We start from the raw sequence: 27,216 nt of genomic DNA on the forward strand, positions 1-27,216 counted from the left end.
CGTGTAGAAATTCTGAGTTTCCAGCAGATAAATAAAGAATCGATTGATGCAGCCTGGTCCAAATTCACTAATTTAGTTCAGTCTGGCCCAACCCTATCTATAGCCGATTACGTGCTATTGCAACATTTTCAAATGGGTTTAGATAGGGAGTCTGCATTCTACCTTGACATAAGTGCTGGAGGGTCATTCATGCACAAAACTCCCGCCGAAGGCAAGGAAATTCTCAATCGCATATTAGAAAATACCTCCTTTGTCGGGCAGTATGTTGAACCCCATCAAGAAGCATGTGTCAAGAAGGGAGGAACCTTCTTTTGCCGAGCCTAAACCCGAGCCTTCAACATCTTCAGGTCTGACTAAAGAGTCCTCCCTGGAGCCATCGCCGGATTCCAATGAAATTCAAGCTCCGGGTTACGCTCCTAAATTCAGGGATGATCCTCATACCGATTATGAGAAAACCTTGACAGGCATCCTCCCTGATAACACGCCGATAGAGGAAGTAATGTTAGTTCTGCTTCATGAATCCCCTGAATCAATTCTACAACAGGATGATCTTCATTTCATTCAAAAAGATTCTGGTGAGACCCTTGAATTGCTCTCCATAGAACCACCATCACAACCTCCTATCGAGCCTAAACCTTGTCCCTCTGGCCTTCAAAACGTCGTTCTTGATAATCATCAAGTATCAACCTCATTCTTGAATGACGTCTCTCTTGAGAAGGAGAACATTCAGGCCAGGGACAAGTTTGAGACATCAACTCTGGAGGATGAGAACTCCACAAATGAGCATGAAAGCTTCTATTTCAAAATCAACCAGGATTCATGCTCACATAAGGAATCTCTAGAGTCTTGTCTGATCAGTGCCGCTTCTTCGTGCGAGGACCACAACCACCTTATGGTCCTCATTTCTAACATGATTAGAAGTGTGGTTGTGGATGCTTTCATTTATCAGAAATATTGCAAATCTCGTATGTGTTTGTGGCACTAATCTTGCAGCGAGATGTCTCCATGGTCGAGCCTGTGACCAAAAACAAAGCACTGTCGGGAGATACCCCAGATTATCTTGGTAAGTTTTCTTTCCAATAAAAGCAAGAACCAGTTTTTAGGATAATATGCACCTTCGGGTATTCTTGGTCAATAACCATTTCAGATTGAGATTAAGAACGAGGGACGTATGATGCCTAAGAATATGGGAGCTACATCAACTGTTCATTTTGGTGATCCTTGGTGCTGAAACACACTTTATGAAGACTCCAACAACACACATTTGGTTTTGATGTCTCGTGACACAAAAGTCCAAGTGTGAGGGAGGCCGACGAGCTTGCATGACGAGTTCCATCAACCAAGGCCATTTTGGTTTGCAGTCGATGTTAGTCTTACCTTGCTGAAAAAAAGAGAAAAAAAAGAAGAAAAAAGAGAGAAAAGTAAAGAAAAGAGTGACGGAAGAAAAAAAATAAAAGATGGGAGAAGAGGAAGAGAGCAAGAGAGCTGGCGGGCTGCATCTAGATCAAAGACCGCATTATGTGCGAGTCTTTAAAATATGGTCATACACCTCATTAGTAGCAATCATGCTGCCTGGCTACAACCAGCCCCTCTCTTGAGCTCATGTGCAGCCTTGGCTTAGCCTTCATCCACTCCTAGCTGTGCACAACCTCTCGCTCCAGCAGCGCCTACACGCATACACGCAAGAGGAGATGCCCTCTTCTTTTCTAGGTGTTTGATGCTACACTCCAGTTGGCACTTGCATATTTGCCCAAAAAGAGATGCATCCTATGTCTCTACAGCATTGTGCCAAAACCACTCGCTTGAGTTGGTGTGGTCAAAGTGCCTTCCTCCGCCACAACCCACATCAAGACGGAGGAGAGATCGACAATCACATGTGACCATGCCACCGCTCTAGAAGTTTCAACATATACATTATGCTGGCAGTAAGTACACTCAGGTATACAACAAAAGATTCACCATTTCTTTTACTTGTACTTATCTCTAGTTGAGTCTGGCTTGATCGTACATGGTTATGCGTCCTCGGGTCCATTTTCATATGCTATGGTTTGGGTGGTCGTCGACATTCATAGGCTTTTTAAATTAAGCATGATGCTTAGGATAGATAGCCTGCTTTAATCAAAGTTAACATGGTGTCAAGTTTGCTTCAATGAACCATAGAGCCAGTACTTTCATGGACTTCGGATGTATACCCTTCGTGGATTAAACCTTGCAGGAAATCATTTCAATTTAACGGATGAGTTCTCAAGCACGAGTCACACTGGAGGTAAGTTAAGGGCCAGGAACAAATCAATTGCCAAAACAGGCAAAGGAGAAACATATCACCTCTCAAGGTGCACGGTATGTATATTGCCAAATGCTGCTTTGCTATGTTATGTAACTTTATCTCAACCTTGTATGAGTTTTGCTTAAATAAAAGTTTCGTGAACAAAATAAAAATTGTTTTTAAGAATAAAAGAAATGTCTCTCGAAAAAAAAGAGAAAAAAACATTTTTTTCTCTCGAGTAAAAAGAAAAAAAAATGAAAAAAATAAATGGCAAATTTATGGGATCCATGCTCATTAAGTTTTCAATTTAATTCCTTTTTACCATGGATGTGATCAACTAATCTTGAGGCTACGATAAAATCTTTTCAATTTTTTGTAGTCCCTCAGGTATTTGTTGTCCACTAACCTTTTGCAGGAAATATGTACAATAACCTCAACATTCGTACCACGCTCCTTGGACTATGAGAAGACAGATGCTCAGGGAACCAGGCAGAACAAATGCAAAGTTGTGTTGCATTCTTGCATCCGAATCAAAGCTTGGTAAGTCCTATCTAGTAAGAATTCGAAACACCCTGTGTATCATTGCGTCACAAATGTCCACCCTGCTAGGTTACCCATCACCTCTATTGCTGCCATAAAAAATGATAAAAAAATAAAAACAAAATAAAACATGAAAAAAATAAAAGAAATTTTAGGCACTTCATGCGCCTAGAATTACTTGAATAAAATTTGGCTCACCGGTATTCTACCCCGATGAAAGCCCATTTTGCTTTCCATCTTTTTGTTGAATAAAGACAAGGTACAAAACAAGTGTGGGGGAGTCTTTTCGGAACTCCCAACGCACAATAGAATCAATTCAACATGACAACATGATGAACACTGGCCAATGACTGCGCACAAAATTCAGTAGCCAGAACCGAGTCCTGGCTGGGTCGGTTGAACCAAGTGTTCGCCCAACCCTTGCCTGGCTCGGTACTGTCATCCTTCGCCGTATGGTCAGGTTTGCGTGTCTCCTTCCTTATCCTCCCTTGTTTGTGAATTAAACTTTGGTAGAAAAATCGAATATAATTTAGTTTGACTCCAAATGAAATATTGAAAACATTAACTCTCAACGAATAGAATTGCCCTATGAATGATCATGTATACTTTTTATTCTTTGCTAACACTTGTCACTTGTGAACAACCATCTATCATAGGAAACCTTGCTCATCTATGTAATTAATATTTGTGATATGGTTATGACGAAAGAAATTATTGTCCAACTGTCATGATACTTGGGATTTTGTTTTGTGAAAAATAAAACTTTTTCGAGCAATACTCCTCAGTGACTATATTATTACCTTCCAATGCCATATATGATTATCATTGCAAAAACCTTGTATATGTATAGGCTGCTTGACATTACATTGAGCCTTGTCAAATTATTGTGACCCGTGTGAGATACTTTTCATACTTTCATGATCAAGATCGCACGCACACTCCACATACACACACTATGCTAAACTTTTACACTAGAAGCTAGCATTTCTCATCCATTATTTATTTTATCCATTATCCACAAAATAAATACTCCATGTCATTTATGCTTCTTCCTCCAAAATTCTTTCAAAGAAAAAAAACAGAGATAGAGAGAGGCATGGCTATGCAAAAGAAGAAAAAAAAAAGTCTTGCTCATACAAGTATGGAGCATTGATGAAAAGAGAGAGAAAATAGAAAAAAAAATCTTGTTCATACAAAGTATGGGGCATGATGAAAAAAAAGAAGAAAAGATATAGCCATGCAGTCTCAAATTTCCAAAGAGAGAAAATTGGAGGAGGAGGTATATCAAAGGAGTTGTCTTCTATTTTCCTTTTTCCACCCATAAAACAACCATACACATACATACCCATACACATATCACACACATGCACATTCTTGATCAGAGAGTATGACTTGCTATCTCCTAGGGTCCGATATTTTGGCTTTGCAATATATGTGATGCAGGTATGCCCCGATTGATCCCTACCGACCTCCACCTATATAGCCTTTTAGAATAGGGACAATTCGGCAAACATGCCTTGGTGAGGATCCACAAATAAAACCACATGAGTGATCTGAGAGAAGGTCATTTGAGGAGTATAGCTACTTTGCAAAAATATATAAAAACCCCAAGAGATTGACAGGAGGATTAAGGAGGACTTGAGTCATGACCGTTCTATTCATCAATTGCCCAAGATGATAAGTTAGACACTTGAAAAGTTCACAGGTACAGGTATAGCTTAGAGTAATTTGTGTACTTGTATTATATCTTGGGAAAATTTATTCCACATTAATCCTTAACCTTTACTCGGGACGAGTAAAGAGCCAAGTTTGGGGGGTTTTGTTGACGGCTCTTAAGTGCCAAAATAACGTCGTCAATACCTACATAAAACCATAAATGTGAAACATCCAACATAGTGGTAGGATTTATTTCTAACAATTTCCACTAGTGTTGGTGTATATTTCTATGCAGGTGATCAATCACCAAAGTTGGGAGAGAATGAGCATAAAGAATGGAAATACATTATGCCCTGATAAACTCACATGGTTTTGAGCTACAATATATAAAATGTGCATCATGAAGTGGGGCCCACATGTCAGCATCCTGAAGAAAGATGTGGGCCAGGGGAGCCAACCAAGGTTCGGCCAAACCCCGGCCGAACCCCTAGCTGGCCCAATCTAGCCCATCTTCGGTATGACGGTTGTGCTCCTCAAACTATGACGGTTACGGGCGTTAATACCGGTAGAAACCGTCATCAAGAGGACACATGGCAAGAGGAGAAGGAAGATGCTCTTTGGATTCTATGGAGAATATTCCTAGCATCTCCACTCTCCCAAGCAAGCTCCACACTATAAATACCCCTCTCCTCTCCCTTATTCACACACACCAAAGCATGAGCTGAATTACAAGAGGCTCTATTGTACTTTATTATATATTAGAATAGGGAGAGAGTAAGGTAGAAGAAGTCGGAGGAATCCCGGAATTGTCGGTAATCCTCTCTTATCTCTTGTACTTTGTTTATTACTCTGCTTTAATAGAAATATCATTCTGAGTAATTGAGATTTGCGTAGTGATAATTACTTCTTGGTTAGTTCCTAATTAGCATACGGGATCATTGTTCACTATAGTCCATTTATTTATAGTGATTGCTTTAGTGTTTGATCGGAACTAGAGTAGTTATTAATTGCGTAGACGCCGTGTCTGGGTAATTAATCTTCAGTGGTTGCTGCGTATCGCACAGTACGTTTGAGGTGGGTGTAGAGGTGGAAACAGCGGGTTGACAGTGCCTGGTGTATTACGTTAGGATTAAAGTTAAGCTTTCCCTAGACACTGTTTCTCATTAGGAAATCCTCTCTGCCCTCTGCCCACATTAGCTTTGTGTCCTTGGATGAACGTGACGAGGATATAGACATACACGTTCCCTTGGATTCGATACCCTTGGAATACTCTGTAGGGGAAGTGATACATCGGTATATCCGTGCGCTTGCGGATCTTATCTGTGATCATAAGAAATACCAACAAGTAGTTGAGATGGTAACGTGCGTGAGGGTTGAGGTCAGAGATCTTTAGTTTAAATCCCACATCGCTGACATTTTTTCGACATCTTAAGGATTGGGGTACCCATCCTTAAAAGAAAACAACTGAAGCCCTAGCCTACTCTAGGCTCCTATGGATTGCTAAACATGTCCATTTAGAATAGCAGAACTCGATGATACCGACGAGACCATAGTCGAGTTGGTTCGACTAGATCTCCCGGCGACTTGGCTCCTGCGTGCTCTAGCTCCGTAGGCTGTGGTGGATGTGTTAGCTTTATGTTGATCTATTGTACCGTCTCGTGTCCCCTCTCCTCCTAGGGGGCCTTGTATTTATACACATAGGTGTCCCCTTGTCCAAGTAGAACTAGGGAAACCTATATGGATACAATCCGAGTAGTCCTTGTTATTTCCATGTAGAACTCTGTTCATCCTTCCTTATGCGGAACTCCTCCTATATCCAAAGGTTGTTTCCGTATAAGAGATGGTATGTGGTGGGTCCTGCCGAGATTTAGTAAACTACTATTAGGTATGTGGTATCCATAACCCTGACAATAGCCCCCGACTTCAATAAAAATGAACAAATTTATATTCTCAACCGCAGACCTTGGAGTAACTATTATCGAGCTCACGTGAGCATTCTCGGTGAGTTCAGAGATAATGTTAGACTTCCCTTATCAGCCTCGTGCGGGCACCTGTAGGGTTTGTCTGAGTCAATCTCCGACGTCAACCAAGAAAGTACAAAGCATACGACTAAGTCTGTCGTGTTGCTGTAATCGAGAATTTGGATTGAAGTCAAGAAATTTTATCTCAGCGGGTACACCATCTCTTCATTTCGTATTCCTTGTCAAGATCCACCAACCGTTCTCGAATGATCGAGAAGGCGCAGAGTCTACGACGGAGCCTTGTCAACATTTTTCGTACTCGCCTTAGTCGATCTTGGTATAGAACCATAGAGACATGGAGTCTTCAACAATGTCGAATAGAATTTTCCTGAAATCAACACTCAAAAAAGAATATTAGATAGAAATAGCCCCTGAGCGAATGCTCAAAGGGTGACATGTTATAATATGTATGGAAAACTGGAAATGAATTAAATTTACAGACCAATGTTTTGTGTACAAGTGTCTTCTCTTTTACCGACTTCGATCAGTCAGTTTGTTGAGTCATACACTCTACCTAGCCCCCAGCCTTGTCGTCGGAGAATCGTTCTCGGAGGATAAGGCTCTTGGACCCTCGACCTGCCTTGGTTGAAAAAGCACTGATCCTAGCCCCCAGCCATGAAGTTGGAAAACTCAATTTCTGATTACACGGCTTGGTTAATACGCACTGCGAGAAATCTTACATGACCAGATCTTACATGGTCGTTTGTCTTTACATGATCCGATAAGGCCTTATCCGCTCTAGGCATTGCTAGCCGAAGTTCCCTTAGGTTCCTCAGAGACCTTGTCGGAACGGCGTAAAGGGACATGAGGATAGGTTTCAACTCTAGGTGTCGTCATGGTAAGGGATTTCTGGGTAAAACGCTTGGCGATACTGTGTACCTGATATCAACTTTGTTGGAGTAAAGGTAGCGGGAGAATCGCTACACCGCTGGTCGGGGACCAGGGGTAGTCATAACTCGACCACTTGAAGTGGATGCAGTGGGAGAAACGCTACGCCGCTGGTCGAGAACCAGGGGTAGTCATAACTCGACCACTAGAAGTAAAGGTAGTGGGAGAATCGCTACACCGCTGGTCGAAAACTAGGTGTAGCCTTAACTCGACCACCAGAAGTAGAGGTGGGAGAGATCGCTACAGCCTACTGGTCCGAGAACCAGGAGTAGCCTCAACTCTCTGCCGATTGATGTCGAGGTACGAGAGATCGCTACGGCCTACTTGTCCGAGAACCAGGAGTAGCCTTATCTCTGGACCGGTTGAAGTCGTGGTGCAAGGACCACTACGCTGCTGGTCGAAGACAAGTCGTAGTCGTACCTCGACCATCTGAAGTCGTGGTGCGAGAGATTGCTACGATTTATTGGTTCGGGAACCAATGAGTAGAATTATCTCTCGAGCACCAATGGAAGTTGCGGTGCGGGAGATTTCTACGATTTACTGGTTCGGGAACCAGCGAGTAGAATCATCTCTCGAGCACCAATGGAAGTTGCGGTGCGAGAGATTGCTACGATTTACTCTGGGGGCGCTAAAGTTGGTATATTACATGTGCATCTCATGTGGCCAGCATGACTCACATACCCAACTTATAGCATATCCAGATGTCTGTTCGCAATCATGTCGGGTGATCAAGCCGACAATGTTCACGAGGAATTATCCGTTAACAACCTTTTCTCGAATAGCCCAGCTATGGCCGGTGCTATGAGATAGGTCGTCGGTCTTCGTTGGTAGGTTGGGTGCGATAACTCTGCATTTGTCGAGAACGTTCTCGATAATGGAGTGTGCTCGACCACAACCTACTCGAGTGCTCAATTGTTTCTGAAAAATATTTTCTAGAAGGCAAGACATGTAGCAGATAATATCGAGTATGTACTCAAAAAACTGCATGGATCTTCTAGTATTATCAGGATATAACGAGCAAATTAAATATCCGGGATTATGTAAACCGTAAACAAGCATGATTTATACAGAAGAAAATAGAGCGAGCCCCCAGCGTTAGACTGTAGTTGGCCTAACATCGGTAATACTCGCACAATAGATATTGTATAAAAAACATGCTCTAGGTAAAAATAAATTATTGATCTGACAATGTTGTATGATCTAAATAAGTACGATAAATTGCATATAAAATGCGTACCTTTGTAGATATATGTCGGATGTATCTACAAAATTAGTAGATCAATTTGAAAAACCAATCTACCAATTACCTTATTGCGTACTCGTTCGACATCATATGATCTGACATCTTTTGGTACGCCGCGTATCTTGAGGCTTGGATGATCTCGATAGACCGAGTTGTCGATGACGATGATGGTTCCGATCTTATCGGGGCACGTACTCTGGTTTGGTTTGACTTCTCAGATCTAAAGTAGTTGAAGTATCCCTCGTCAAAAAATCCATAGTGACGATGTCTTGGCGAAGCTTGACGAATATCCCGATCCGCCTGAGAACGTACTTCGTTCGGGTCATATCATCCAGCATAAGAAGTCGTTGAGTAGTTTGTTGAGGAATCCATCTCTTGAACCTATCTCGTCAAAATCCTGAAGCACCAAAATCCCCCTACCTGGCGCGCCACTGTCGACGTTTGATGTCACGATTCCGGTATTTGCATAGTATGGGGATCGTTGGTACTAGGATATACGCGAGATTGTAGTAAAAGAGATGGGGACGAGGATTTTTATACAGGTTCGGGCCCCTGAATTGTCAGGTAATAACCCTACATCCTATTGATATGGGATTATATGATGGAAACCACAGATTACAAAGGGAATAGCAGAACTCGATGATACCGACGAGACCGTAGTCGAGTTGGTTTGACCAGATCTCCCGGCGACTTGGCCCCTGCGTGCTCCGGCTCCATAGGCTGTGGTGGATGTGTTGGCTTGTATATTGATCTATTATTCCGTCTCGTGTCCCCTCTCCTCATAGGGGGCCTTGTATTTATACCCATAGGTGACCCCTTATCCAAGTAGAACTAGGGAAACCTATATGGATACAATCCGAGTAGTCCTTATTGTTTCCATGTAGAATTCTATTCATCCTTCCTTATGCGGAACTCCTCCTATATCCGAAGGTTGTTTCCGTATAAGACATGGTATGTGGTGGGTCCTGAGATTTAATCAACTACTATTAGGTATGTGGTAACCATAACCCTGACAACATCCAACGACCAGATCGACCCCACGATCCCCACGCCCTATTTCCTGCCGTATCCACCCTCACGATCCCGGCCCTACGCCCTCACCACTTCCCGCATTGCCCCCACCAATGCGCTCCTTCCCTCCCCCGCGATCCCGGCCGGCTCCTCCAACACGCGGCCGCTGCCACCAGATCAGCGGAAATCCGCCCGCGCCCCCACCCTCAGCACCCATTCCTCCCGCTGTGCCGTCCGTTGTCGCCGTCGTCCAGCGCCACGGCCGCCGGACCGGCAAGAATCCACGCACGCCCTCACCCCCAGCGCCCCATCCCTCCCGCCATGCATAGGGCCTTCATCCTGCGTCACCGCCGCTGCCGGATCGACGGGAATCCGCCGTGCCCCCACCACCAGCACCCCATCCCTCTCGCCGTTGCTCCGTATCGCCTCACCGTGCCCTTCGTCGTCCAGGACCGTCACCCACGACACCGGCGACGAATCACCGCCATCTTACACTTCCATTGCACCGCCGCCGTCGTCGTCGTCCAACACAGCGATTCGCCCTCCGTCCTCCACGCCCACCGCGCCCTTGCGGCCATTCACGATGGTCCTGGAAGAATGCCATTGCAGCGCCCAAGCTTAGCCTCCGTCATCGATGATGCAGGTCTGCAGCACTACGTCAATATACCTACGTCCATGTCCCGCGCGGCTCATCGCTGCCAACCCCGCCGACGAGGTAACTAGATTTAAAGCTCATTGCTTTGGTTCGATGGATTGACGGCCGGGCAACATGGATCTTAGTTCTTCGTACCGAAGGTTCCAGCAGAATGTTGTTGATCGTGATCTTTGTTAACACAGAACCCCAGTTACTACTACTTTCGTTACAGAGATATACCTTTTGCTTTGGCTCCAGCATACAAAAAAAAAGGGAAATTAACATTTGCTATGAAGTATATAAATTGAACTTGTAGGAACCAGTCCTGAGGGTCAACAATTATGACAGCATTAATAGAGGATGCTGCTGCAATGTCATTTGTAATTGCCCATGGACTTTTGGTAGGTCAGCCTAGCCAGCCATTCGGGTCCCTACAAAGAGAGTTAAGGTTTGGTATTCAATCAAGCTGTGAATATGGTGGTGTTTGGTTCCAGGATTAAGCTTTAGTCCATGTCATATCGGATGTTTGGACACTAATTTAGAGTATTAAACATAGACTACTTACAAAACTAATTGCATAAATGAGAGCTAATTCGTGAGACAAATTTTTTAACCCTAATTAATCCATAATGAGCACATGTTTACTGTAGCATCACATAAGATGATGATGGATTAATTAGGCTCAATAGATTCATCTTGCAAATTAGTCCAGGGTTATCAAATAGGTTTTGCCATTAGTCTATATTTAATACTTCTAATTAGTGTCCCAATATCCGATGTGACAGGGACTAAAAAAATCCCTGGATCTAAAGAGGGTCTATGTTTTTTTTCTACTAGAAAAAAATACCATTTCGTTGCAATGGGTGAAGGCTATTTTAATCTTATTATTGTTATATGGTTTATTTAAGATAAAATTCACTGTTAAATTCGCTTGGATACATAGTTTGTTAGAAAATCATAAGCTGCAATTAGGAATCCGATCGTCTCAGAGTTAGCATGCGAGTTTTCTAAAGAGATTTCCTATACAATTTCTTTTCTATTTCCAAAAGGGAACAAACTTAAAAACCAACTCAAATACATTATAGTTCCAAAAGCGAACGAATTTAAAAACCGACTCATACACAAATGACGTATCAAAGTACCGGTAAAAACATCTTAAATTTTTTATAATAGTAGAGATCATGGTCCAGCCTGAGTTAGAGTTCTTGACTTGAGACAAGGGTACAGCAATAACTGACCAACTGAATATCCTAACTGACAGTCCGATAGTAATTCTTCCAGTACCAATATTGCCCTGTTTAGGATGCCAAAATTCAGAATTAGAAAGAATTATACTACTTCAAGCAGCTTCAAAGTAAATTCCATACTATTATTACTACCACTGTAATTATTCCATACTGTCATAACTACCACTATAATTAGTGCAATTATACGCATAATTGTCTCATAATGAACTATTTGGTTTTGTCGCAGTGCACTTTAATTTGTGCTGTTCAATGCTCGATTTGGGTTGCTGTTAATTGCTGTGGAGTGGAGCTGTATGGGAATTGCTCAATTCTAAACACACTTAGTTATAGGGCTAAAAAAACAAGAATTTCAGGGGAAATCATCCATATTGAAGTTTAGTTAGATTTGCCAACTTATTAACACTCAATCCCTAGGGGGATCAAAGGAAATGTTGTGACTGACTAAAATGTTGGTCGGCCATCAAGAGACACAAACTATTTGGTTTTACTTTGTTAGGATGATTTCCTATTTGCAAGAACCATGCGAGTACTTTTCTTTGTTTTTCCTGTACGGAATTAAGGATTTCTACGAACATGATAAAATATCATCTCTTTTGGATTGTGATTTATTTTAATTGTGAGAATTAACAAATAGTGTATGTCTTAGTCTGAATTTATACCTGAGACTGTCAAAAACAGTTGCAAGGGTATGCCATATGTAGTTGTTAATATCTATGGATCAATCCATGTGGGTAGCCAATTGTACGACATATAGCCATGTACAGGTAAGCCTGGTACATTTGTCAATTGATAAATATATGAATATGTATCAGATACAAATTATTGTTATTTTTTTCCTCCAATCCATTCTTAACTATCTAAACCACTAATTTACATATAAGCACGAAACAGAAAGTAAGCAAGTATCTTAACACATTTTCAGCATATTTGAAATTGATAATATGCTAGACTGATTACTATCTGTAAATAATGCTATACTTTCTAATAAAAAGGTTTAATAACCATGCCGCTTCTTTCATTTCTGTAGCTACTATATCATGATGAAGCAAGTTGGGTATGTCAATGAAAGCCAATTAGACCAAGAGCAGCAGATCTCTGCTTTATAAGGGAGATGACTAATCAGGTTACCCTTAATTCCAAAGTAGTTTTTGCAATGAGGATAGTATTGGATTTTTTAAAATGGTACCGCTGAGTGTGAGATGATCAGTACAGTTGTCAAGAATACACCGCTATCATTTAGCCTTCAGCTTATCAGCATAAGCGATAATTTGAATTTTAAAACTTAATTTAGAGTTGATTTTTAATCGCTAACAAGTTGTTTCACATATAATAAGTTTGAGCAAAACGATGAAGCCTATAAATGTCATTTTCAAAAATGAGATGTGTTGTTTGAGGGGCAGCTTACCAATGTTCTAGCGGAACCAGTTGAAGGTATTTTAGATTCACCCAATGAAGAAACATGCAAAGGTTCTTTAATGTCAGACAAAACCAGCTATTCAGATCTTTAGTGTAATATCTCATCTTTTGAGCTCAATGGACAAACTCAATAATAACTTCTTTTGTAAGCTAGAGCATCATGGTTGAAGTGTTGTTGAATCGAAGGCAAAAGAGGAAGCTCCAAGTTTCTTGATTTAGATGGACAAGTGAGGTGCACATTAAATCCAACTTCCAACTTGATGAACAATACAGGTCCTCGACACTATTCTACTTGATGCCAAGAGTGTGGACATGAAAGGACATATAAAGTCATTGCTAAAGCTACTTTTTTTAGAGAGTCTTGGCAGTTAGTTTTAATGAAAATAGGTGGGTTTTTAAATAAAAACAATATAAATTTGAATTTTTGTGTTTCATGTGTCCTTAAAACGGTCTTTGTGAAGTTTGTTATCATTTGGACTCATTTGGAGAGAACTATCCACAATGGAGAAAATCATAAGCAGATTGTTTCTTGCTATTATTCTGAGTTTTTGAGGTGTCGAATGACATTTTGACCCATCGTTTTATACTAGCAAATGAATAATTGAATTGTTTCAATTCTGTTTTGTTTGCCAAGTTTGATTTTATATGTCAACGATCCAGTAAGAAATCTAGCAGCGTAAACATCCCTATATGTTCTCTACTTGCTAATTTGGGGTGAGACCAATAATTTTAGTTACATGATAGTGATTTTGCTACATCTACCAACATGTAATATCTTGTTCCTACTTGATAGAATTTATGACTGAAGACAAATTTTTGTTTGATGAGATGGTCAAATTCAAAATTGGTATTTTCACTTGAATGATTTTAGCAACACGTCAACTTTGTTAGCTTTAAAATGCTTTTATACCCGTTGCAATGCACGGTCACTAAACTGTAGGATCGAAACACAAGAACTAAGCCAACCAGAGGGGGGTGAATGGTTGGTGTACCCAAAAACCAAAATTTTTAGCGGAAATAAAAGTTACCCTCAATTTCGATGTAGATCGGTCTGACCGGAGTAGTCCCGTCGGTCTGACCGTGCCAGTGCCGCCGGTCTGACCGATGTAGATTGCCCGGTCCGACCGCCCCAAAGTCGCCTTAGCCTCCTGATGCCGCCATCGGTCTCACCGCCGTATGCCCGCCGGTCTAACTGGACCGATGCCGTCGGTCTGACCAGTGGTAACTCGCCGGTTGGACCGCCGCACCCGAGAAAAAACAAATCGAAGAACTCTCAAAGTAGATGACAACTTTATTTCTTCTCTCTGTGTTTACAAAGTGCACCAATAGCACTCCTTACAAAAATCTTGACAAAACTCAAAACCCTAACTAAACAATCAACTCAATTGCTCTCAAAGCGATACTGGGAAGCCTCACGCTCCCTCTCTATTTATACATGAGGTAGGCAGCCTAAAGCCACGAACCAAACTCATACTAGAAGTCCTAATCCCCATAGGAAACCTCCTAGTACAAGAAACAAACTTTAAATAACCAATCATACCAAATTTGGACTCCTTCCAAATTCGACTCCGCATCCCATACGCACACAATACCTCCGTCGTATGCCATATGGAATCTTCACCAACCACGTGCATCAACTCTAACCTAAGTATCCTGCATGATATCTGACCACCACGGACATCGTCTTTCCACCAAGCTGACTCCCGATCCATCACCGCAAATACTCTCCCGAGGCATCGAGTCACCTACATATGCAATAAATAAAGAAACCATATTCCGATACCAAGCTATCCCCAACTTGACTCATTGTTAGCAAACAACAGTATCATATATGTATAGTATCCATCTAGAAGCCATAAACATGAAACAATCACAGATATCCAAAGAAACAACCCGAAACCAAAACCGACACAGCGTCGGCCGGTCAGACCGCGGGCTGGCCGGTCTGACCATTCACATAGCGCCGGTCTGACCGGCAGCACCTGCCCGGTTTGACCGGACCCGACAAAACAGCAACCCTGTTCATTACGTGAAAATCAATCATCTTCAAAACCACTTCGACAATAATCTCCAAATATCAAAACCAATAATCACAGATGCCAATTGTTCATCACATAATAAGAATCAAAACACACGTTCATCTTACAATCTCCCCCTTGATGAACACATTGGCAAACCCATCAAAAACATTTTGTTGTTTGGAAAAATAAAAACAAAAGTGGTAAAAAGCTGGTAAAAAGCACACTTTGTACAAATGTACACATCGTGCTCAAAAATCCAAAAGAAAACTTCTCTCACTTTCCCGTGAATCAAAAAACATGCTGTTCTCAAAAACTCTTCTCTTCTCTCCCTTTTGACAATGATTTCATCAAGCATAGGAATTATGTTTATTAATCTTTAAGAGCTTAGCATACATATAGCATATCAAGTCATGTGTTGCAATAAAAAGAAGATGAACCCATCTATAATATAACAAGCATGCATTAAAGTATAATCATGAACCGAAGATTTTACAATTAAGTTTGAATCAACAATCAAAATTCATGATTTCATACGATTTATAATGCAACATCTTTACAAGCACATAGGTTGAAGAATAAACACTAAACATATATACCTATTGCATTTATCACTCTTTCTCAAATTAGCTTTAGCACAAAACAACCAAGAGAATTTTTTAACTTTTTCTTTTCTTGAGCCTTTTTGCTTATTTTTTTCTCAATTATTCCGGGTACGTCCCTATCGTCAAGACTGTTTCCAGGGATTCGGCACCCATTATTTTTGCTCACATCGAATACGTCCTTGTCGTGAAGACTGTTTCCAAGGATTCGGTATTCATTTTTTTCATTTTTATTCTCTATGCACAATGAGCAATTACAAAGCTATTTGAGGAATAATAATTCAATAAAGCATTTATAGATCAAACCATATGCTAGCATCAATATTGCATATTTGCTTAATTCAAGTAGAATGTAAGTGTCATGCATCATCTCCCTTAAAAGCAATATCTAAACCTCATAAAAAGACTAGAATACATACAAGCTATGCTAGAGACAAATAAACCTTCATAGTATTGCTAGCATGCACAAGAAAATACCATATGTATGGAACAAAGCTCTTTTTTTTTTAATTTTTCTCATTGTCATATTTTTGCTTGATAAAACCATGAGGTACGAAAAACTCCCCCTCAAACAATGCCAAAAGGATTCACGAAAAAAAACACAAACTCCCCCCTCAAATTAACCTCTAATTCTCCCCGAAGAAAAATCAAGAAGAAATCAAAGATTTTGAAAAAGACATCCAATTGCCAATGAAACCACCAAGATTCTTATGAATTGATATTCAACCACTCGTATAAACCAAAACCACTACCTCAAACACTAGCACTTGAAAAGCTAATAAACGAGGAAGTAAAACCAAAGTTATATCAATCAAAAGTAAATTGATGTTACCTTGAAAGCAATCGTCATCTCAACATTGAACGCTCATGGGGAGTATGCCATCAAAATACCTATGAACAAAAAGATGTCGAGGCCTCCGTGTTGGGGTTAGAAATGTAACTACCCCAGGTAACCACGTACCTAGAATGCCACACCAAAATACACTCAAAAACTAAGTCCTAAAATTATTAGAAATTTCGGCAAAATCTCCCCTAAAAATACGGACATCACGACAGGCAGTTATAAGAAAGGTCAATACCGATATAAGCCACACAATCCAAACCATCCTAGCTCCACAAATCCCACGTGAAAAATAAGGATCAGAACCTTAAATGACCTTTACAAGTTCTATGCAAAACTTTTGCTGAGCAAAAAATAGTCTAAAACTAATTTCAATTGTGTGCAATAATAATGTGTAGTCCAAGGGTGCTACTCCCGCCCCATGCCGATCGATGTCATTAGGTACCTAAAAACCAAATTAAACACAAGAGTGAGTAAAGAATACTCAGCAAATACAATCTTGAACTAGTAAAACATACGCATGATTTATGCATTAAGAAACCAATATGAAGGGTTGGATTTACTTTATTTTTAAACCAAAGAAGTCAAAAGATAGTAGTTCCCTCCCGGGCAGGTCTGAATATCCTCTTAGCATTACCGGTAAGCCGAGCAAGCGTGATCAGCGCTTCTCAAGGATCATGAATAAAGACCCAAATTGCACTCCCATGGCTACGCATGGTTCTTGAATAATGTAAACAGAACATCCGGAATAATGAAACATGAATAACGTCATGAATTTGAATATGGGTCGAAACACGAATAAGTAGCATAACGTCAGAGCCATACAATCAGTAATATCAAGCAATTGAATAATAATTATGCAAGTAAAGCCAAACAAAACAACTCAGTTTGTCCATCACATAAGTCTGTCTTGTACTTGCCTTAACTCCTTCGATACTCCGACTCAACTCCTCCAACGTTGGAACCCTTCACACCTGTGGAGCAAAACTACGCATAAACCACTATATTCAACTAACGATGGTTACAAGGGATATTTACTAAAATCGAAACCTAGAACATATAAACCTTTTACCGATTTGTATTAAATAACCTATAGCTGTTCCATTACTGTTTTATGCGTAACTCACAAACCGTCTAACGGAAACTAGCAAATAATACAACTTCAGACATCTAGAAAAAATTCTCTACAACTTTCATGTTGAGCACAAAATCAGATTATGCCTCTGAAAATCCCAGATTAAGGAAAACGAACTACTGTCCTGATTTCCGGACCCGGTCAGCAGTATTGTTTTTGCTGTTTCTCCTAAACCGTTTATCGGAATCGAGTGAAACTAGCACCGTTGGAAAGATATCGACAATGACTACAAACTTTATTTAGGACAACTAACCTGATTCCTGATGGTTTAATACCAGATTTGAAAATACGGTTTCAGCCTAGCGTTCGATATAAAATAAATTCGAAAAAACCGGAAACGGATCGTCTTAAATATAAATTAGAAACAACTATAGACTAAAACGGATTACCTAGCAGTACTAATGTATAAGAAAAACGAAGAATTTGGAAATATTCACCAAATTCCCCAAATTTCCCTTCTTCTATCAAATTTCCCCTTCTTTCCTTCCTTCCTGTTCTTCTCTGCCTTCTCTCCCTCCTTCCTGTTCGTTGCAGGCCAACAGCAGCAGCAGCAGAAACGAATATTGGCAGCAACAGCAAGCCGTGCATCACCAGCAAGGAAGAGATCAGATCGGCAACAGCAGGGATCGGCAGCAGCAGGGAAATTAACAGAAACAACAGTAGCTCACCAACGACCGGCTGTGGACGACGACGGCTGTGGCGACCGGCGACGGCTGCACCAGCGGCGGCGCCGGCGAAGACAGGAATAGCAGCGGCAGCGGCAGAGCGCACGAGGTGCGGCGGCTAGGGCTACAGTAGCGATTCTCCTGTTTTTTTTTTCGTTTGTTTTTTTTGTTGGTTATATAAAGAGACTAAATAAGATCTAACGGCTCACATCTATTTAATCCTCGGGACTTCGTTCGGACTCCGATTACTATAAATTTATAGTCTATTTTGCACTACTCGGCGAGCTCTACGCATCCACGGTTCCCAATCGCCTATACGAACAATGGTTTAAAAGTTGAACTTTTGCGCAATTGCTCTAATACTCCGCGAAATATATTAATTTAAAACTCGGGGCATTACAAGAAATAAGAAATTTTGGAATCCAACACTGAGTCACATGACCAGTAGAACCAGTAGGCACATATGCACTAATAAAATCAGAATCAGACTTACCTGAAAACTTACCTTCATGCTTCACAATAGTCTAACTTAGATTATGCACAAACTTGCCTCGATGCCAATCTGACCGCCACTGTACCTGCGGTCTAACCGGGCCTGGCAGCCGGTCTGACTGCCGGTTCAACTACGGTCTGATCGCGGGCCGGTCTGATCGACTGGTCAGTGTCGGTCTAGCTCTTCTCCTCGAACCAAAACCCGTTTTTTGCCAACGTCATTTCGCAAAAGCAATTTCTCTTTCCTTTTTCTTTTTATGGGCAAGTCTAAATCAAAAACCAACCAAATGTCCATCTTTTCCACAAAAAGAGCAAGTGTACTTCTCACGATAAGTTTGTGAAGTAGATGATTTTAAAATCAATGGTTTTGCAATACATGTAGCAACAAAAGTTTTTGCATGTACAACATTTGATTTTCAAGAAGATGCACTCAAAGTAGACATGATGCCAGCAAATTTAAACATAGCGTTCTTAGGCTCAGTTTCAATCGAAATTTCACCTTTCCCAGCAGTACCCAAAACAGCAGGAGGGTGTCTAGTATGATAAGCATGCTAACTTTGGATTGATCAATAATCATGTTGAGGTTCTTTTTACCATCAGAAAATCTTTGCAAAGAACTTTTCAAGTAAGAAACCTCTTGTTTAAGAACAGCACAATTTTTGCAAGCATCCAAAAGACCTTTTTGTTTTCTACAAGTTGAGCAAGAAAACACCTCATCTTGTTTAACAATTTCTTTCATGTGTTTAACACACCCTAAAGCATCTTTCAACCTCATCTCATTCAAAATACACTTAGAAAAATTTTGAGAAATCAAAACATCTTTGTTTTGTAAAGCCCTATTTGCACATGAAGTATTAAACAAGGAACTTGCACAAAAAACAACTTTGTATTTTCTCAAAACATTCTTTATCAAAATCAACTCATCAACAACACGAGCATGCAAAGCAAATCCAAGAGTAAAAGAAGACTCCAATTTTTTAGACTTTTCAATCTCAGATTCCAATTTCAACCAATTAACAGAATTGACATCTCGTAAAGCGTTAATTTCAGAAAATAAAACTTCACAAGATTTACATTCATCATCATTAGTAACCAAAGATTTTAATCTATCAATTTCAGAATTTAGAATCTCAATAGTGTGATCCTTCTCATCAAGCATAGTAGAACATGTTTGAAGTTTCTTAGCAAATTTGTAAGCAGCATGTTCTAATTGATCATAACTAAGCTTTTCTTCACTATCACTGTCAGATTCATGAACACCAGAACTTGCATTACGAGCAATAAAAGCTAGATCAACAACTTGCTTACCTTTGCTCTCGTCTTCATCTTCTGATTCATCAAAAGCTGCTATGAGTTCTTGGATTAACCACTGCATGCAATTCTTCTTCTTCTCCTTCGTGTTCTTCTTCTTGTCCACTTCAACCTCTTTTACTCTACTATTTTCTTCCTTCTTGCCTCTCCCAAGCTTAGGACAATGTGAACGAAGATGATCAAGTGCACCACACTCAAAACAACGATTAGGACCTCCTCTTTTTCTGTTCCTGACATTGTTCATAGCTCGAGAAACTTTGTTAATAGCTCGAGAAACTTTGTTAGATAACAAAGCCAAGTCCTCCTCCTCAAACTGTTCGAGTTGCTCATCGGACATGGCATTAAATAAAGCAAGTACAGAAGAAGATGATGAAGAAGCACCAACATTCAAAGAAGTCGAAGAAGAAACCAAAGCACTAGACCTAGAATCAACTTTACGAGCAAGAATATTCATCTCATGAGTTTTGAGTTTTGTGTAAAGCGAATCCAAAGTCAAAGTAGACATATCAACAGACTCCTGAATTGATGTAACTTTCATCTACCAAATAGACATATCAAGACCATTCAAAAAGTGACGAGAAACCTCAGATTGTGAATAATTTGCATCATAAGAAGAATCAACAGATCTAAGATCACTCAAAATTTTGTTAAACCTAGAAAGATAGTCATCCAAAGCTTCTCCAGGTTTCATCTCAAATTTAATGTACTCCTTTTTGAAAAGATCACGACAAAGTTCTTTAATATTATTTGTTCCTTGATGAAAGTTTTTCAAAGCTTTCCAAATCTCATGAGCAGTTTCAAGATGAGAGACACGATCAAAATCCGAACGAGAAATCCCACTTAAAAGAATATTGCGAGCTTTGCAATTTTGTTCAAATTCAAGTTTTAAAACAGCAGTATTAATTTGTTCAGGAATCACATAAGGATTAGAAACTTTTCTCCAAATATCAAGATACTCAGGTTGAATATAAGATTGCATCTTACTACACTAATAAGGAAAATCCGTTCCATCGAAAACATCAGGCTTAATTGCAAACTTAAGAGCCATGGCAAAAACTCAAGATCGGTAAAGATCAAGAAGAGCAAACGTGGCTCTGATACCACTTGTAGGATCGAAACACAGGAACTAAGCCAACCTGAGGGGGGGGGTAAATGGTTGGTGTACTCAAAAACCAAAACTTTTAGCGGAAATAAAAGTTCCCCTCAATTTCGATGTAGATCAGTCTGACCGGAGTAGTCCCGTCGGTCTGACCGTGCCTGTGCCGCCGGTTTGACCGATGTAGATTGCCCGGTCCGACCGCCCCAAAGTCTCCTCAGCCTCCTGATGCCGCCGCGGTCTGACCGCCGTATGCCCGCCAGTCTGACCGGACCGATGCCATCGGTCTGACCAGTGGTAACTCGCCGGTTGGACCGCCGCACCTGAGAAAACACAAATCGAAAAACTCTCAAAGTAGATGACAACTTTATTACTTCTCTCTGTGTTTACAAAGTGCACCAATAGCACTTCTTACAAAAATCTTGACTAAACTCGAAAGCCTAACTAAACTATCAACACAATTGTTCTCAAAGCGATACCGGGAAGCCTCATGCTCCCTCTCTATTTATACATGAGATAGACAGCCTAAAGCCACGAACCAAACTCATTCTAGAAGTCCTAATCCCCATAGGAAACCTCCTAGTGCAAGAAACAAATTTTACATAACCAATCATACCAAATTTGGACTCCTTCCAAATTCGACTTCGCATCCCATACGCACACAATACCTCCATCGTATGCCATATGGAATCTTCACCAACCACGTGCATCAACTCTAACCTAAGTATCCCGCATGATATCTGACCACCACGGACATCGTCTTACCACCAAGCCGACTCCCGATCCATCACTGCAAATACTCTCCCGAGGCATCGAGTCAACTACACATGCAATAAACAAAGAAACCATATTTCGAGACCAAGCTATCCCCAACTTGACTCATTGTTAGCAAACAACAGTATCATATACGTATAGTATCCATCTAGAAGCCATAAACATGAAACAATCACGGATATCCAAAGAAACAACCCGAAACCAAAACCGACACAGCGTCGGCCGGTCAGACCGCGGGCTGGCCGGTCTGACCACTCACATAGCGCCGGTCTGACCAGCAACACCTGCCCGGTCTGACCGGACCCGACAAAACAGCAACCCTGTTCATTACCTGAAAATCAATCATCTCCAAAACCACTTCGACAATAATCTCCAAATATCAAAACCAATAATCACAGATGCCAATTATTCATCACAGAATAAGAATCAAAACACACATTGATCTTACATAAACTAGTACATCAAGAATATGCAAGATCGTACTACCTCCATCAATAAACAACGGTATGGGCTTTTGAAAGTAACATTCGATTATTCATCTTAATCAAAAATATAAATTATGTAAGTATTATTTATTTTTTGACCTTTCTTTATTATTAAAAATATTTTAATCATTGCTAATGTTTTTTCATATTTACACTTTTTTTGAAAAAAGAAAAATGATCAAATGTCGTATTCAAAAGTTTTTTCATATTTACACTTTTTCTGAAAAAAAAAGAGTGTATATCATTTAAACTATAAAGGAGGCGACCACCAAAGCAATTCTCATACAAGTAACACTAATGTAAAATTCATCGCCATGCCACAACAGAACCTAAATAATCCACATCTTTAACTCACCATGACACCATTTTTATGAATTTTGGATGGAAGTTCCAGTATGATTTACTTGCGTACAAATCTCGGTTCTTCTTTACTTGCATGAAAATTTCTTTCCGATTTATTTGTTGGGTCCCTACAAATCTGCATTTAGCAGTTACTCTCCTTCCTCAGCCCACAAGCACATGCCACCAGGTCTCTTTCGTTGTTTATGTCATGCCTATGCGGATACACATTTAAGTTGACACATGCTGGTATACAGTTATGTGACGGCACAAGCAACTAGTACATTGGAATTTGGTTCTAATTAAGGATATTTTTCAATTTGTTCATAATTAATTTGGACACAAGCATGCATCAAGCGTGTGCAATATAACAATATATCCGCCTTTAAATTGAGCTACTGACTTTTGAATATAACATTTGATAGTTTGTCTTATTAAAAAAATAGAAGTATCATTTATTTTGGTGCGACTTGTAACACATCTCTAAAGGTATTTTAATGATGACTTACATTTTGCATATTTACATTAACGTTTTGAAAAAAAAATACAAAGGGTCCAACACCATATTCAAAAGTTAATAGCCATGTACTCTAGTTTATATTGGTTGAACTAAAGAGGCCCCACCGAAGTTATTTTCCAATACATGTAATACTAATGCAGAATTCATCACCATGGCACAACAGAATCTAAATGATCCGCGTGGTTAACTCATGACGATGCCATCGGTCTTATTTTTACGCTTATCTTATACTTATACTTATCAGCTAAAATTTAAGTTTTCAGCATTAAATTTGGAGTTGATTTTTGTTTTTTTTCATCGAAGTTTATTTATCAGCCTTTGTTTTTAGATCGCTAAGAACACATATATAAAAGTTTTATCACAAATTATTTTTCATTTGCAAATATGGGCCGCATTTTTACGAATTTTGGGTGTAAACCAAGGTTTGAAAGGCCTGTACTTATTTAGTTGACTGATTGACAAAACAACAAAAAAATATCTTAGGAAGAAGTCTATATTTGTTCTATCAACTCTGCAAGTTGTTTAATTTTTTGTCTCCAATTCCAGTAACGCACAGAATTCGTCCCTGAAGTATCAACACCATACAAAGGAAAAAGTACGAATTACCTCCGAACTATCCGCGGTCGTCTGAATTACCCCCCTAAACCACAAAACCGGATATTCTTCACCTCCAACTATGCAAACCGGACGAATTACCCCCCTCGACCTAATCCGCGGTGATTTTGGTCTACGTGGCGTACACGTTGCAGTCCAGTCAGCATTTTATTTTTTTAAATGGTGGGACCCACATATCATACCCCCTCTATCTCTCTTCCTCTATCTCTCTTCCTAATCTCTCTCAGTCTCTCTCGTGGCGGAGGATGCACGGCGGCGCGCGGCGTGAGACGAGGAGGGGGAATCGGACGGCGGCGTCCAGGACAGCCGGGGGAAGCGGCGGCGGCATCCAGGGCGGGCTGGGGCAGCGGCGGCGGCGGCGACGGTGGCGTCCAGGGCGGGCTGGGGAAGTGGCGGTGTCCAGGGCGGGCAGGGAAGCGGCAGCGATGACGGTGTCCTCCAGGTTGAACGGGGACAGCGGCACCCTCCAGGGCGGGTGGGGGAAGTGACGGCGGCGACGGCGCCCTCTAGGGCAGGCAGGGGAACCGACAGCGGCGGGAGCGGCGACGGGAGCGGCGGGCCTCGCCTTGCCTCGCCGCCCCCACCACTCGCCTCCTACGCCGCCTCGCCGCCGCCGCCTCGCCTCGCTCGAGCAGCGCGAGCCCTCGCCTCGCCTCTGTCGCCGCCGCCGCCTCATCCCCCGCTGCTCGCCTCCTCCGCCGCCACCGCCTCGCCTCGCCGCCGCTCGCCGCCCCCCCCGCTTGCCGTTGTGGGCGTGATTTGTGAGACAAAGTGAGAGAAGAGAGAGAGAGGAAGAGTGAGAGAAGAGAAGAGAGAGGAAAAGTGCAATAGGAGTACGACAGGTGGGGCCCACCTATTTTTTAATAAATAAATTGCTGACTGGACTGCCACGTGTACGCCACGTAGACCAAAACCACTATGGATTGGGTCGAGGGAGGTAATTCGTCCAGTTTGCATAGTTGGGGGTGAAGAATGTCCGGTTTTTTGGTTTAAGGGTATAATTCGGACGACCGCGATAGTTCGGGAGGGTAATTCGTACTTTTTCCCCATACAAATAATGTCCCTGGCTAAGTACGTACATCAAGGTTTTGTCCTGAATGGCATCCTATTGTGCTGAATACATAGGAAACAAGTTACAAAAATAAGAAAGTAATTGGACCTGTTAGATAACAGATTATCCATCTAGGTAAATTTATTATTTTTCATCCCCTTCCTCGCCATTCGTTTTGTATTAAAAAGAAAGAGGAAAAAAACTAATAGAAAATATTGCCATTTCTCTTAAGAAATGACTACGGAATGGGAATCCAAATATCCTTTGGTTTCTGTCCAAGCTTAGACAGAGGTCTATCAGACCACACACCATTGCTACTAGACACTGGATCAGCAGCTTTTTCGGGGAACCGTGCACAGTTCAAACTTGAACTTGGCTGGTTCCTTCGGGATGATTTTCGTGACCGTGTTGTGGAAATCTGAAATAAGCCAGTTAAGGGCCACAACCCTGTTCAAAGATGGAACAATAAGATGAGTGCTTTGAGAAGACATCTTCAAGGTTGGGCGGCTCACACCAGTGGTTCTTACAAACAAGAAAAAAATACCGTACAAAATATCATTGATGAGTTAGACATCACAGCCGAGGTACGGGAATTAACTGATAGTGAGAGAGAGCATCTTGCTTAATCTAGAGATCAGTTATCTAGACTTCTTCGAGAAAAAGAAATCAAATGGTACCAAAGGGCAAAAGTTACTGACCTCCTACGAGGGGACAACAACACCAAGTATTACCATATGGTTGCCAATGGTAAGAAAAGGAAAAAACGTATTTTTTGCCTCGATCAGGACGAAGGGAAATTAGAAGGTAATATAGCATTGAAGTCCTATATTACTAAATTCTATTAAAATCTTTTTGGGCCACCTGAGGATACTTCCATCACACTAGATGAATATAGAATTGAGGATATTCTGCAGGTAACGAATGAGGAAAATGAATTCCTAACGGCACCTTTCTCGGAGGATGAGATCCAGGGAGCTGTGTTTGAAATGGAACACAACAAAGCCCCTGGTCCAGATGGTTTCCCGGCGGAGTTCTACCAGAATTTTTGGGAGGCCATCAAAGATGATTTGATGAATCTATTTCGGGATTTCCATGTGGGTGATTTACCATTGTTTAGTCTCAATTTTGGGATAATTACACTTCTTCCAAAAGTTCATGAGGCAAACCGTATACAACAGTACAGGCCAATATGTCTTTTGAATGTCAGTTTCAAAATTTTCACCAAGGTCGCAACAAATAGAATTAATTCGTGGCAGACCATGTGGTGAGCTCTTCTCAAACAACCTTTACGAGAGGACGGAATATCCTAGAGGGAGTTGTCATCCTTCATGAAACTGTACACGAATTACATCGTAAAAAACTAAATGGGGAAATTTTTAAAGTAGATTTCGAAAAAGCCTATGATAAAGTCAAATGGCCTTTCCTCTTACAAACTCTACATATGAAAGGTTTCTCGCCTAAGTGGATCTCTTGGGTTGAGTCTTTCATTTCTGGATGAAGCATAGCGGTAAAGGTTAATGACGAAGTTGGATATTTTTTTCAGACAAAGAAGGGGGTACGTCAAGGTGATCCCTTATCACCTATATTATTTAATATTATAGCTGACATGTTGACTGTACGGATTAATAGAGCCAAAGAGGATGGTCAAATTGCAGGAGTAGTACCACATCTAATTAATGATGGTCTCTCTACCTTGCAATATGCCGATGATATGGTTCTCTTTATGGATCATGACCTAGAAAAAGCTCGTAACATGAAGTTGTTGCTTTTTGTCTTTGAGCAATTATCGGGTCTTAAGATAAATTTCCATAAAAGTGAATTATATTGCTTTGGTGAAGCGAAAGATTTTGAAAACGAATACATGGAACTCTTTGGTTGTTCCACTGGTCAATTTCCATTTCGGTATTTGGGTATCCCTATTCATTATAGGAGATTAAGAAATGCCGATTGGAAGGAGGTTGTAGAACGCTTTGAAAAGCATCTAAGCAGTTGGAAAGGAAAACTCCTATCTACTGGAGGACGGCTAACATTGATTAATTCGGTGCTAAGTAGCTTCCCGTTGTATATGATGTCCTTCTTTGCCATACCAAGAGGGATACTTACAAAGCTTGACTACTTTCGCTCCAGGTTTTACTGGCAAAGTGATGGTAAAAAAAAAAGTATTGTCTTGCTAAATGGAACATACTGTGCCGTCCCAAGGAACAAGGGGGATTAGGAATTCATGATTTGGAAATTAAGAATATGGCTCTACTTAGTAAGTGGTTATTCAAGTTGCTCTCCACGGAAGGGGTTTGGCAACAGTTGATGCGTAATAAGTATCTTGGTGATAAACCTCTTTCTCAAGCTCAAT

At 40.9% G+C, this 27,216-nt stretch overlaps 2 long non-coding RNA genes across 2 annotated transcripts; one reads left to right on the top strand and one right to left on the bottom strand.

Moving 5' to 3' along the window:
* Positions 1 to 9,700: 9,700 nt before the first annotated feature.
* LOC136355393 (uncharacterized) lies at positions 9,701 to 13,071 on the top strand. Its single transcript, XR_010739634.1, has 2 exons — positions 9,701 to 10,340; positions 12,534 to 13,071. It is a non-coding gene; the product is annotated as an uncharacterized lncRNA (long non-coding RNA).
* Positions 13,072 to 14,190: 1,119 nt separating this feature from the next.
* Positions 14,191 to 18,326, bottom strand: LOC9271303 (uncharacterized). Its single transcript, XR_010739018.1, has 5 exons — positions 18,187 to 18,326; positions 17,908 to 18,039; positions 17,304 to 17,357; positions 16,375 to 16,828; positions 14,191 to 14,667 (listed from the first exon to the last, which is right to left on the bottom strand). It is a non-coding gene; the product is annotated as an uncharacterized lncRNA (long non-coding RNA).
* Positions 18,327 to 27,216: the final 8,890 nt, after the last annotated feature.

This window comes from Oryza sativa, chromosome 2 (assembly GCF_034140825.1).
Source record: "Oryza sativa Japonica Group chromosome 2, ASM3414082v1".
Classification (NCBI taxonomy): domain Eukaryota; kingdom Viridiplantae; phylum Streptophyta; class Magnoliopsida; order Poales; family Poaceae; genus Oryza; species Oryza sativa.